Source organism: Thunnus albacares, chromosome 16 (assembly GCF_914725855.1).
Source record: "Thunnus albacares chromosome 16, fThuAlb1.1, whole genome shotgun sequence".
In the NCBI taxonomy this organism is placed as follows: domain Eukaryota; kingdom Metazoa; phylum Chordata; class Actinopteri; order Scombriformes; family Scombridae; genus Thunnus; species Thunnus albacares.
Window position 1 is genome coordinate 4,622,269 of NC_058121.1, and position 14,641 is coordinate 4,636,909.

Genomic DNA, 14,641 nt, shown 5'->3' on the forward strand with positions numbered 1-14,641 from the left:
TTTGAATTCACATCAACTCACATGGAGTTTATCCAATGACTGAATAAAGATTTGAGTGTAGTCAGATTAAACTTTCTTCGGCATTAAATTAAGATTACAAGAAGCAAGCGAAAGACTGAATCCTCAACTCAAAACGAAACGTCACTTTGAAGAAGATAGGGATGCTTAAACTGGATCTCAGCCTGCTTGCTCACAGCATTATGGCCAAACTGGGAATTAAGCTGACAGAGATTCTTTCTTAAATTAATAAATGCCTAATATTCCAATAATGTGAAAAAAAGTTTATTTATTTATACAAATTAGCAAAAAAGCAGCTACTTAAAACTAGCTATTATTTTAACAAACCAAGATTGGTTAAATATGATATTTTAAGTATTAAAAATTTTAATTTTTCAGATTTGACAGTTCTTGGATTAGTCAGAACATAATCCACAACTATGCCACAAATTAAAAAAAATAATTTTTCAAGAATGGCACCTTAGAACCTGAGAAACCACCATTAGGTTTCAGAAACTAGAAACACAGACTGTCTCATCCTTTTGCTGAGTCCACTAATTCGCTGATATGTATGCACATATAGACCCCTATACACACTGATATACTACACTCTCACACACTCACTCATCCAGGTTGTTTCCCCCTCCATCTTTCTTTCACACACACGCACCCACACGTTCAGGCATAAATTAGTAAAGTACAGTATCTCCCTGTGCTGCTCTTTATGCCTCTCAGACAGAAGTACCTCTCATGAAGTCCTCACGCAGGCTCTGGTTTCCTCTCATCAGAGGGTGAGTTAAGTGTGAGGGAATACCTTGAAGGTGAAGACACTCTGAGAATTAATTTACCTTCTTTGGAATTTATTATGTGATATATCAAGACATTTGGGGCTCGTGAAGAGACTGTAGTGGATTGTAGTACATTTATTATTATTATCAAGTCTCTAAGATCATAGGGTTGAGCCATTAACAATACAGAAACAAACACATAAGTTCTTATTTTTTTATATGCTACCACTACGATTTAAGTCACAATAACCAATGTCATCATAACATATTATTTGCTGAATCAAAATGCACCATGTAATAGTATTCACATAATGTCGGGTTTTGTGGGGGGCTTTTTGTTTTACACAATATACGTGACATTGGTTCTCATTCACTAATATGTGCATAGAAATGTTCTTTGCACACAAAATAAGTACGCATGCAAAATTACTGTCAGATTCATGACACGTGCGTGCATGTTAGTGAATCAGAATCATTCTAAATTGACAGGTGCGTGTCCGCTATCAGTAATTAACATACTACCACGCCCCCATTTCTCTAGATAAGGAAAGCTCTGTTGGAGGGTGCAGCAGTGCAGAGAGCTGTCACTCATTGCAAAGAGGGCTGTGACGGTGAAAATGTAGAAACACATTTCTGCTAGTAAAATGCAAACAATAGTTTCAGAAGTAGAAGCCAGAAAAGACAGATTTGGCTGGTGAACATGTCATTGGCATAACCGTTTTGAGCCCGACTGTGAATCATGTATACAGCCTGCAGACCTGTTGCACCACTTACACGCAGTACATCTGTAACAAAATAAAAAGTTGGCAAATTTTTAGATCTGTGGAATTGATCTAAATAAATCTCTGATGACAAAGTTTTTTTGTTTTTTCTTAATTATTTCGACACCATATTCCTTCACTGCTCACTGGTTTTCAGATTTCGTGTCCTTGTTATTTGTGCTAGTAAAACAGGTGGCCCCAACTGAAGGTAACATGACATTATTGCAGTAATTTGACTGGCTGTTGCATGCACTTAGTTTTAAATAAATCAAACAGTTTCAACTAATGGTTCCTCTCATCTTTGTAGTGAAGTGCATAAGATGATACACAGTTGAACTCTAATGAGAGAGAGACATCCTGTCACTGCCATCAGATCTGTCTCTCTGTTCCTCCCACTCCACACTGCTTCTGGTTGACAAGAGCAGAAACTGGGTCATGTTTTTATTCAGCCTTCTGAGATAGAGAATAAAATGCTGATTGAGGGAGTACTGACCTTAGGTATAAAGCAGACAGACAGAACTGTTTGAAAATGCATTGGAAACCTTGGGCCTTACCAGCTGTGAGTCTGCTGCATGAGGACAGAACATTTCCCCACAGTGGAATTCACTCTGAACCACCCATGTAGCTGTGGATGTACCTGGATGTGCCTGTGCAGGCTAGGACTGGCAATCTGGCAATTCTGGCAAATGCCAGATGGCCGCAAGGTCACCAGCAATGTGGGGAAAAAAAAAACTGTGGGAAAAAAAATTCAACCTGCCAGCTGTGGCCCACTTGATGTTGGAACAGCCTATCTGAATGGGGGTTACGGTCCCAATTGTCAATAGGCGACCTATCATGGACGTATAAAGAGAACTGGAGAACTAGAAACTACTGCCGGCCGAGACGGATAACTTGCGGTTGAGCCCTCCGGTTAACTAAAATGATACAATCATGCGGCTCAAAATGTGATTGGACTGAATGGATCATATTCTAATAGTGAAATGAGTCATTTTACAGTGTTTGTGGTGCTCAAAGAAATGTATCTGCTGATTGGCAAATGTCTCTTTCACAATATAAGTCTATGGGAAAAAGTCATTTTGGGCTCAATAGCATCACATGACGGACCTGGAAGTTGTAATTACACGGTATGGCCACTATGTCAAATTGGCTTCAAAGCCCAGCGCTGTTCCTGGGGCCTTTCGACCTATACTGTAAGGCAGGTGCAGGAAATGCTACCGTCGTCATCTTCCCCCCACCGTTTCAAGTGGACGCGTCCATCCATGTAATGTCAGAGGTCAAACAGGAAACAATCAAATCAAGACAGAAAGAATGGAGTTTGAATGAAAGTAATGCTAGCCTGTACAAATGGATAAAGGTCTCAAAAAACAAAAAGGTGGAGCGGAAAAGGTGAGAGAGAGAAAAAAAAAAAATCTTGTGGCTGATGCTGCAACACATTTATTCAAAACGTTAATGCCACTGTGTTATGTAAGCAGACTTTCTCCTGGGCTCTTTTTGGAAGAGAGCTGTATCTGTGTGTTTCAGGTCTGATCACCCACATCTGAACTTCATCTGATCATCAGTGGAGCTATATATCGACCCCTGTGAACCAGTGCTCCTTGCCATTTAGCCACTGAGCTGCTTGTTGGGCTGGTGCTGCATTTGAGTTTTTTGCTGTTGTTCGTACTCTGTGTCTCTGGTAGCACTTTGATATAGCTCTGTTTACATTCATGTAACTTGTAGGTAATTTTAAGGAAGCCTTGTAGGGGTTCTCTCATTTATTTTTCTCTCCATTTAGCCAGGGAGCTTAGCATTGTATTTCTGTCTCAATTCTGTAGACCAAGTGAGACTTTATTTTCTAGTTAGTGTAGGATTTTGTTTATTTTTTTGGCCTTGGAGAAAATCTGATGTGATGTAGTTGCATGATTCAATGCTGCAGATGTTACCTGAGTAAGTTGAACCATTGCAGTCGCCACAACTCCATTTTGACATTGCGTTTATGCAGCATTTATGCTATAATGTTACTGGGGAAATCACTGCTGCATGAAATGAAGAAATGTTGCAGCTCACCTCCGCAACCTTATTTTTTGAAACTCACATTTTGCTAAGCAACAGTAAACAAAACCAGTGGCCTACGATCAATACAATGTACAGTAGGCAAATACTCTGAATAATCCTTTTAATGAGATCTTAAAACAAGAGTAAAAAAAAAAAAAAAAAAACTAAAAAAAAACAACTTATGGTTGATTTACTGATCACCTTGGTTCTTGCACATATTACATCCCACAGGCACACCTAAATTAATATTTGTGGCTATGCTACTGCTCTGAAACAGAACATTGCAGGGCAGCTCAATGCATTTCAAACAGTTTTGACTTTGAGTCCTTGGACCAGCTGTGTGTGTGAGTGTGTGTGTGTGCGTGTGTGTGTATACACACAGGTTCACTCTGTGGAAACTTGCAGGCATGTGTGTATATTTTATTGTGTGCATGACACAACCCTGAATTCACACAGCTCTTGTCTGCCACTTGAGCTCACTCCCATTGGTTGAAATAAACAGTGTGTGTAAAGAGTGTGATTGTGTGTGTGTGAACTGAGATGACATTGTTTGCTGATATTCTTGGACATTGCCCAGCATTTGGATACGTTCCTGCTTTGAGGGCACTTGAGTTTAGAAAATTGAGGGAGTGGAGGAGATCTGCTGTCATGATGATTAAACTGTTCCTCTCCCTCTCAGTTTATTCTGCTGCTGCCAAACTAAACCAAACAAGTTGGGAAGGCTCCATTCAAAATGCAATCTTGTGTCATTCCTTGCAGGTGACTGATTATTTAATCATAGACTGACTGCTCTCTGTTACATTAAGGCTTTTCTAACTTTGAGATTTGTTCCTTTTTAATTGCCAAGATTTATGCTACCTCTGCATGCCGTCCACTGTCCGCAAAGTCTTTAATAGTTGTTAACACAAAGTTCCAATTGCTAAAAGTGGGGTTACAATAAGGCTCAGGTGTATTCAGCCCACTACCCTCTTCTTCCATCGACTCCACTTTGTTTTCTTGTGCAGGGTTTGCCATATTGGGGGGCCTTCCAAAAAAAATGTTGCACAGTAAAGCCTCCCTACAGCAACTCTGCATCAGTGCTGACCTATCATACTCCACTATCTCACATGCCACTGAATGGACAATACATTTGTCATCTTGCTGTTCTGCTAAACATTTGCACATAAACTGCTTGCCATGTTTTAATGATACTATATTTTCCTGGTGTGTCCAGATTATATTTTGAAATTATAGGCACTGCAGCCAGAATTTAAAATTTTAAACTTTTTAAATATGATAGGTCCTGTCAATCATTATTACTATTACATTTCCAATCTGTGTGTGTGTACACACACACACACACACACAGTAAGTGAGGAGGCTATTTCCTATAATGTGTTGCTATGCCAACCTGTTTTAATTTGTTGGCAATTGTAGGGAGAAATAATAAGAAAAGTATATTATTAGTTTTGTCTGAAAAAAAAAAAACAAAACTATCCAGTACTTCAGCCCTATGATGGAACCTTCCAGATCAATCATGAATTGAATAAACTGATTAAACCTTGATCACAGCCCTAAAATCATGTAGCAACTAACACCAGTTGTCTATAAAACTGTGTGTGCGCTTGTGTTTGCATGAGTGAGTGCATCTCAAGGTGTCACGAATAAGAATGGGGCAGACAGGTGGAGGACCCAAATGCTGACTCAGCAGACAGACAGGTTGAATGAGGGAGTTTTAATGCTCAAAACACAAATGACAGGCAGCGCCAGCATGGAATGAGTCTGAAATTAGGCAAAGTCCAAAAGGGGAAAAGGCAGACAGGCAAGTCAAAAACAGGCTGAACCACAGGAGCAGGTTGGTGAGAAAGAGTTGATGGAAGAAACTATGACAAACTGGCAGGGAATGGATTACTGAGACCAGTATAAATACTGAGGAACTGATGAGGGAATGAGCAGCAGGTGCAGACAATTACTGAGTGGAAATAGGTGAGCAGGTGCATGTGATAAACAGGAGGGAAAGTCACCAACTGGTGGCCTGGTGGAGAAATGGCAAAGACCAAAGCAGAGAGTGATGAAGAAAGTTGCATCAATAAGGCTGTTACTGACATTCCTTCTTTGTTTTTGTACACAATGTACAGACATTTTGTGTTGTTGGCTCTGTACTCTGGCACACTGGATCTGACACAAAAGATTAGTGCTGACTTTCGGCTTTAATTTAAGAATATTTATTTTCGTGTTGGGTGAACATGTAGTGATTGTTGTCCTGTCTTTGTCTTTTTGCACCCTTTAAATATTTGAGGACTAAATAAAAAAAGTCAACACTTTAACCTCAGTCGTCATTTCATTTTAAATGGTAAACAGACTGCACTTATATGGCGCCTTTCCAGTCTTCTAACCATTCAAAGTGCTTTTACACTACAAGCCACATTTACACATTCACACACTGATGGCAAGGGCTGCTATGTAAGGTGCCAACCTGCACATCAGTGGAAATCTAATCATTCACAATTGGGGAGCAATTTGGGGTTCAGTATCTTGCCTAAGGACACTTCATCACGTGGACTGGAGGAGCCACGAATCGAACCACTGATCTTCCGATTAGTGGAGGACCCACTCTATCTCCTGAGCCACAGCCACCCCAAAATACAATGTGCTGAAGGAGCACACAGCCAAAAGAGCAGAAATTGTAATTGCATACAAAAAATCACATACTTCACTGTATAGTATAAGATTTAATATGAGAATTCCTGACATTATTTATTTAATAACTATATAGTGAAAGAATCTATTGTTTGTAATGTTGCAGAAAAAATCTGAGTCAGAATATATTATTTCAGCACCAAGATTTATGACATGAGCAGTGCGCACAGATGGGCTTATTAAGGGGTTAATTGCTTTGTTACCTCCCTCTGCTGCGTTTTCCATTTTTAAATAACCTTTGAGGGAGGAAATTAGCGTGTCAGTGAAAAACAAATAATCACTTTCATACAACAGCAGATTATTATATAACTGCTCTCTGTTCTGTTTGGACAAATCTAAACATCATTTGGAGACATTTATTTTTCCAAACTGATTGGTTTGGACTGAAGATTAGCCTGAAGGTAAGAGAAGTAGTAATGTGACTGGAATATTGATGGTTTGAATCCTTGGACCAGCTCTGTGTGTGTGTGTGTGTGTGTGTGTGTGTGTGTGTGTGTGTGAGAGAGAGAGAGAGAGAGAGAGAGAGAGACACCCACACACATCTCTGTCTCTCAGTCTGTGGATGTGGAGGCAAGCTGAGCTTTAAAGCCTAGCTGCAGGGACTACTTGGTGAAAGTGCCATTTGGGATTTGAGAAAAAAGTGAGGCAGAAACGTGGTACAAGCAGGAACAGTACATCAGCCCAGGACCCACATATAAAGCTCTAAAACATCACAGGTTGGGAAATGTTTTTATTATCAAGATATTTGCCTTCTCAAGCACTTATCTCTTCACCACACCAAGTTAAAGTAGACCATTCTTAGGGTGTTTAACACCTGCATGTTTTGGTCCAGTTAAATCAAGCTCTGGTTCATTTTCCCCCTTGGTGTGATTCGTTTGTTTAGGTGTGAGCACAGTAATAGCACTAGGGTGTGGGACAACGAACAACTAGCAAAACGTAGTGCATTGTATTTGGCCAATGGACCTCCTTCAGGACCTTCTTTCTATATTTACGCTCTTGCTCCCCGCCAGACACATCTGATCAATAAGTGAAGTGAACGTTCTGAAGTGGCTTGTGGTGCTGCATTTTGGCTCGCTTGGATTTTTCTCTGTGTGAAAAGAAACCAAAATAAAGGGAAAACTCACCAAGTTTGCCAACTCATCAAATGAGTTGGACCAGAGCAAACAAACTGTAGGTGTGAAAACGCCCTTAATGACAGTTTCTATGTACAAAAATCTACCAAGAAAATGGGTCAGGAATGGGTAACTGCTTAACTGAGTTCCTGCAAAATGTGAGGTTGTATTACTAAAATATCAGTTATGTGTCCACTAGCTAGCTACTGAGCATGGTTAGCAGGCTTTTAGACTTAAAATTGCACTGCATTAAAAAAAAACACAGGGCTGCACTGGTCTGGACAATTTGGTACACATACTAGTGAGTGAAGTCATACATAGGTAACCTTTGTAAGAGGGCACTGATTGTTCTTGAGCTTCATACTCAAAGTATCAATGATACAAATACGTCTTTTTACTAAATTGTGAAGTTATTGCCCCATTAGCTACTGAGCCTAGCTAACAAGTCCACTAACTGACCGTTTGCAAGCTCATTAGCTTAGAGAGCTTTATTTTTTATCTCAAATAACTCTTTACTGAATGAAATGGTGTATAATGGTGAACAAAATACCAGGTGGAAGTAAACAGAACAGTAGTGAGAAAATAGAAAGAAGCTCCCAGAGCTATTGTAAATGTCTCGTGCTAACCTGGTCAGTGAGCTACAGCAGTTCTCCAACTAGCCTTGTAGTGGTCACTATGTCACCAAGTTTCCTGCCCCACCTATTTTGCGTGGACGAGTGACACTTTGTGGTGTGGTCCGGTGTGGTCAGTATTGGTTCTTAACTCATATTCCTTGACTCAGCTTGTTAGTGGGACTGTTCACAGAGGTTACTGCTCATCTCGGTGAGTACTGCTGCTCAGAGAACACTGACACTCAGAGCAAACTGCTCCATGCTTCAGGCAAAATATGCTGCTCTGGTATCACCGACAAACTACCAGTTTCACTGCAAATCAGGGACAGGAATACCCTGAGAATAGATGACCCTGAAGTAATTATGGGTAATAAAAAAGTAAGTAAGATAAGGAGGATTTTTTTCAATAAGCCAGGAATATTTCAGATCAAGTAGGGAAGATATAGAGAAGAGGGGGCAAAATGTAGCCGAAATGCCAAGCATATGGGAAGATGCAATCTCCTGGAGCAATTCAATTTTGTCCTTGACTTAGCAGCCGCACATGAAGGCTGCAGATTGGCTGCATTAACATATGCTCTACTTTAATGAGAGCAGGACAGATGGTGGGCCATCGTTTGGGGTTTTATCTCAACTGTAGCTGTAACTGGCTCCTGTGACTTTGCTGCAGAGAAGGAATACTGGCCAAGGAGGGATGGAGGGAATGAGGAATTGAGACACAACAAGAGATGAATGGTAATGGATGTGGGGACTTCACAAACAGTTGTCTATTTACACATCCAGCAGACACAGAGAAACATTAGTATTCATTTGGAGTCATGTTTCATGCCCCCTGGCAAATGGAAGTCCAATATTCACTCTCCCTTTAGCTCTGTTTGGCTCTCCAACTCCTCAAAACTATGAGCTGAAAGACACTAAAACACTCACCAGCGCTCAAATGAACTCATTGTTAATATGAAAATATTGATTACTGCAGCTTTAAGCAGTCAAGTAGTAAGCCATCTTCTTGGCTTGGTTATCCAAAACAGTTCTGTATGTTTAAGGTTGTTTTGGCAGGTGATCATATCCCTCATCTTTCTATCTCACTTTTGATACTAAAACAATAGCATGTGGTGTGTTTTGAAGCTCAAAGTGAGCCGCTCCGGCTGTTGCCATCTTGGCAGTGTGTGACGCTGCCTAACTCCCAGCCAATCAAACATGGGCAAAGAGGCAGGCCGAATGGCTGAAACAAGCCACCTAGTGGCTGGCGGACCTGTCACTCAAAGCAGTAATGTCTTTCATTATGCATAACTTTACGGCTTAATAAAATTTAAACAGGTGAGTTATAAAAAAATTCACCCCCCGTACAGTTGTCATGAAAGAGGAAATTAGCTATAGAGACCAAAACCGTTTTTTTGAACGAGACTGTAAACATGTTTATTTCTGCTGTAAAGTCGGGCATTTTAACATGGGGGTCTATGGGGAATTACTCGCTTTTGGACCCAGCCTCAAGTGGCCATTCAAGGAACTGCAGTTTTTGGCACTTCCACCTTGGCTTCATTTTACAGCCCCAGAGGTTGCCACTTGGTTTCAACCAATTAGGCTGTTCCTAAAGTCCTGCCATACAACTGGTAAGAAATTGCTCGGTTTATGTAATGTGATTAGGTGTTATGTTGCATTGTCAAGCAATGTGCCCTATCTGCAGTGCTGTATCAGTTTGCAGCATTATATAATTTCATATCATGGATTTTAAAAAGTTGACATAAGTATTATTTTGTCCTATAGCTCTGCTAACCACTATTATTCATCTTATTTTCAGTGTGCAAACAATAGAAATCAATTTCTTACTTTAAAGTCATAAGCAAATCAAGCAATTTAACATGAAAGCAAAGGAAAAGTCTGCATCCATGTGTATTTCACAATCCTCCTCCTTAAAACTAAAACCAGAGCTTTTAGCAAGTCTCAGAGTGTCAACTCATATTACAAATGGACTCTCAAAGTGCCCTTTTCAGGACAACTCTATATTGGTCTTTAGACCAGAGTGGTTGCTTATATGAATCACAGAGGCCAGGCCTCATCTGAAGGTCAGCCATATAGCTGCTGGATCAAACACGAGGTCCACACAACACGGAGCCTTATCATTATTCACTGCCGAGGCACCCGGAGAGCAGCGATGCTAAAACCCCAACATTTATTATGGCTGCCCTTGAGGCTCCTCACGGCCGCTATAAAGTCATTGAGCATAATAAAAATGACACCCAGGAACAACAGACATCTGCAATTTTCTGGCCTTGATGCAAAAGAGCTTATATGCATTTACATTTGGGGCATTTGAGTGACACTCTCATGCAGAGAAGCACTTACAGAATGAGGAGGAAGCTTTTTTTTTTTTGTCAAGGACACGTCAGCAGCTCAAAGAATCAAACCATCAACCCTCCAGTCACAGGGCAATCTGCCTGACAATGGGGCCACCAGGCCACTGGCCCTGTATGAGCATGCAAACAAATGCACAAAAAGTGCACAAGCATACACATTCAGCAAATTGCCTCTCTCTAATGCCCTCTCCATTCACTTACAGTAACTCTGTATGTAATGTGCCGCCATCAGTGTGTGTGTGTGTGTGTGTGTGTGTGTGTGTGTGTGTGTGTGTGTAAATGGTTGAATGACAGGCAAAAATTGTAGAGTGCTGTGTCGTGTGTTAAGGTGGAAAGGTGCTATATAAGTGCAATCCACTTACCATTTGCCGACTCTGTGTGTAATGAGCAATGAGCCTAGTCACTCTGGTAAAAAGAAAAAAGGGTTGAAGAAAATATTACAGAAGAAAAATCTATCAGGCTTCTATTGAGCAGCAGTAATCAAAGCCTCAGCTCAGAGCTCTGATTTGTTTTGTGGAAGAACTACACCAGCAGTGTTTTCTCTTTCACAATAACATAATATTGATGAGATTAATTTGTGAATGTGCAGCCACAGTAATCTGGAGTCTATGATGCTATCAGCTGTTGCATTTCATTTTCCTCACTGCAGTATCCTCTGCTCTGCTGTATAGAGATATTTGGTTCTTAGAAAACTGAATTACAAACCCTAGACCACGTGTCAAACTCCAGGCTCCAAGACCAAATCCGGCCCCAGATTTTGATCCAGGCCACATATCGGTTTAGGTTCTCAATAAATTTTGGCCCACCTAGTTGTAGCTGTGGTCTGCACAGCGACACCAAACAGACAGGCGCAACTCCACTGCACCTGCAAGCTAGCTAACACAGAATGGCACAAAAAAGGAAAGTTGATGCTGAAGGCAGACAATTTCAAGAGAGGTGAGAAACTAAGAGCTTCTTTACTGAGTGTAAAGAGAAGCCTGTGTTTCTTATGTGCGATGAGACAATCTCCATTTTCAAAGAATTTAACTTGTGTTGTCATTTTGAAGCAACCCAGTCTCACATCAAAATGTGTAAAAGCTATGTTGGTCCACAGTGCAAAACGTTTTAGTTTCACAATAATGGCTCTAAAATTGTAAGATGCCTATGTTTTCTGTTTTTTGGCCTACTCAAGTCAAGTTTTTGTCTGCAAAGACAAAGTGGAAAATGCAATATTTTTAAGATAGTTTTGGAAAGAAAGATATTTTATTTTTTCAATTGTATAAAAGCATGTCAATAAAGTATATATGTCTGGCCCTTGATGTGATTTCCCAGTGTGGCCCTTAGTGAAACTGAGTTTGACAACCCTGATCTAGACTCATGGAGGTAAAATGGACTGGAGTGCCAGTTGGTTTCATTCTGATGGTTTACCTTAAAGGTCACCAGCACTGTATGAATGGTGTTCATATTGGACGTTACTGTGGGGCATGATTTACATCCAATGTCAATGTTCAGTGCCGATAGGCCTATAGGAAGTAGTTTTCCCTTCATTTAGAGAGACAGACTGTTCTGTAGAGGTGTGAAGACCCCATTGTCCAGTCCAACAGTTAATGTCAGCAGGGTTTTTTTTTCTACCATAACCATGGTCTTTTTTTCTTAGAGTTGCGTTAGTGGATATTTTTGGCCATTTTGTGGCAGCGAAACAAGCTGAAAACACAATTTAAAACATATAGTATTATCACCCCCTAAAATTGTCATGTTGGCAAAATATTCAGTTTGAGTCATGTGTCTGTTATTTCTGTTAGGTCCAACATTCACTTTAGTTTTAGCTGCCTTTTGGTGCTGGACAGATAGCTTACATTGGGTTTGTTACTTGTTGTAAGTTGTTTTGGACAAAGCATCTGCCAAATAAGAGCAGAGTTGTGGACCAGAAAACCAAAACAATGAGCTGAAAGATGCTGAAAGACGCTGAAAGATGTAGAGCTGAGGAACTGAGGCGTTGGAAGACCTTTCACAATACACATTATTGTCATTTAATCTATAGTTTATATAAAAAATATTGCTTGGTGCAGCTTTAAGCATACTTTAGCCATGCTGTAGTTGCCATATGAAGAAAAAATAAACCATTTTTATTAAGAGACTATGAGTCTAACCATGCTAGTGGCTCTGTGAGGCTGTACTTAAGCACAGTGGTACATTGAGCTAAATGCTGATGTCAGCATTTAGTGTGTTAGCATGTTAGAAAACAAGTAAAACGTCTTGTTCCTGACTGGTTCACACAGCCTGCTATATATCTTATAGTTGGGAATATATGTCCGCATTTTAGAGGTCATGTGATGTGAGAGCACCATACCCACCACAGATATTAGATCAAAAAACTGATCTAATGAGCACTGCTGCATAGGTTGGTGTAAGACTGTTGTAGAAGTCTCATTTTCTTCCAGCTAAGTCAGTCCCTCACACTGTATGTTATTCTCAAAAACGCTGCAGTATTTGGTAAAATGCAGGTGCAAGGTGATCACAAGCATCAAAGGCAATCCACAAAATGTGATATTCCCACCTTTGGTGCAGACAGGACGTGGAAAGACAAAACAGACTTGGAGCACTTTGTTGTTGCTGAAAAGCAATATGTCAATAGGGACTAAAAGTCAGGGTATCTCAGCTTGTGCTGCATCGATTTTGGCTAGGTAAGGTAACAGGGTAATTATCTACTGGCAGATGACAAGGGATTCAGTGTACTTTTTTCCAGTGTTCAGCATACTGGCTCTATTAACAGCATGACACTTCAAATCTGTTGTATCTGTACAGAAGCTCTACTGCCAAACATACTTGGTCTGTACTGCAGATTAGGCCTGCTGGCTGCTCTTACATTTTACTCACATCCCCAGAGAGCATCTGATACTCATTAAATTTCATCCTCACCAAACTGGGGCACATATGACAACAGTTACAAGCACATCTGTACCCATTGAAAGGTAAGTGTGATTCCTGAGGGGTCCATAAAGTTAATAGCAGTGACAAAGAGAGGGAGCTTTCTTCTCTGCTGGCTTTTCACAGGGTACATTTATAAGACAACACATTTGCAGCTTTGATGAGTAATATACAGGAAGATTCGCTCTTTGAGCAGAACTGCTTTTTTACTTGATGAATGCACTTGTCACTGGTAAAATGTTGCTTGCAAAGCTATTGATTTTTGCTTCTGCAGCCTTGGTCCCATAAGCCCCCTGCTCTAAAATCAGGGCAGCGGAACAAAAACCCATGGAAACTAAAACGCCACAGTCCCACAGGAAAACATGCACAATAATAAAGGGTCGCAAACAAACAAAAAACAACACTTCCATACAAGCATAAGGACATTGAAGGCATGCAATGCAGCACAGTACAAATAGGTTTCGGTGGCTGGAAAATAGCTTCTGTAATCCGCATTCTCTACAGCCACATTGTGACAAAGCATTTTCCATTTCCTGCTGTGATAATGTAGAAGCTCTTATAATGATATGGAGCAGAAAAGGAGACCCCAAGGTGAGAACGGGGAAGCCCATGTATCATAGCCCAGCTGCTATCTTCACACCCATTCACGAGCCATCAGTCCCCAGTAAAAATAAATTGCTGCACTTCACAGTTCAGTGGAGAGAAACAGGCCTTTGTGTGAAGTAAAAACTCAACCGGTGACCCAAAGTGTTGCTGCATGCACTAGCGGGAAGGCCCACACATGCAGTATATACAAATGAAATAACATATCCACTACGACACACAGCCTTTTCCCTGTGTTTTTAACAGTCAAGACGGATGTGTCAAACACCACTTGATAAATTGTACCCTGGAACTTGTGTAGGAGGCATGAGGAGAGTGTAGGTAACACATCTTTCTAACAACATAGCCAGTCAGCTAATCATCAATCACCCAAAAACTGTTATAATATTGTAATTATCAATTTCCCACTGACTGAACTAATGACAAACTATACATTTATTCAAATGCAATCCCAACAGAGATGATCAGGCTTGAACAATGAAGTAATTTTCTTGACATTGTGATTGTAATTGTTATAATTATTATGTGGGTGTGATGACTGACTGGGCTTAGAACAGGCTCCGTTCTGTCTGGTCCAGTCTGGGTCAGCTGATGGCGGTTTTGAGTAAATGGTTTTGAAGGATTTTTATTGTTTCTCCCCCTGCTCCAGTCACTCCCTGTTGTTCTCATAAAAATTATCTGAAAAATGTTTGATATTTCAAGTGATGTTGCTAACATCACATGTGCAACCAATGTACATAAGAATAAAAATGATAGAGGAAATTAGTGCTGTGAGTGAAAGAATAGCTATTATTTTAT